Source organism: Nestor notabilis, unplaced genomic scaffold, assembly GCF_000696875.1.
Source record: "Nestor notabilis isolate BGI_N333 unplaced genomic scaffold, ASM69687v1 scaffold22306, whole genome shotgun sequence".
NCBI classification, from domain to species: Eukaryota; Metazoa; Chordata; class Aves; order Psittaciformes; family Psittacidae; genus Nestor; species Nestor notabilis.
Window position 1 is genome coordinate 2,909 of NW_009934533.1, and position 255 is coordinate 3,163.

At 62.4% G+C, this 255-nt stretch overlaps 1 protein-coding gene across 1 annotated transcript in view; it reads right to left on the minus strand.

Annotated features, from left to right (window-relative positions):
- Nucleotides 1-255, minus strand: part of SH3BP1 (SH3-domain binding protein 1) — an 8,198-nt gene that overhangs the window by 2,439 nt on the left and 5,504 nt on the right. The gene's annotated exons all lie outside the window — the stretch shown is intronic.

The window sequence follows — 255 nt, forward strand, 5'->3', positions numbered from 1 at the left end:
TGAAGGAGGGCTCTGGAAGAGGGAGGGGAATGTCAGGAGCGATGGTGGCTGCTGGGGCCACAGTAACATCTCACTCTGAGTGAGAGAGGGGAGGCAGAGGAGCATCCCCATGTTGTGGTCCCCAACCCACCAACCGGATGTAGGAGGCAGCAGCGGGCACAGGGAGGGGAAACATGCCTTTCCAAGCCTCACAAGCCACGCTTGCATCCCCAGGGCTTGGCTGCAGTCTGCCCTGGGCTCCACGGGCCACCACCT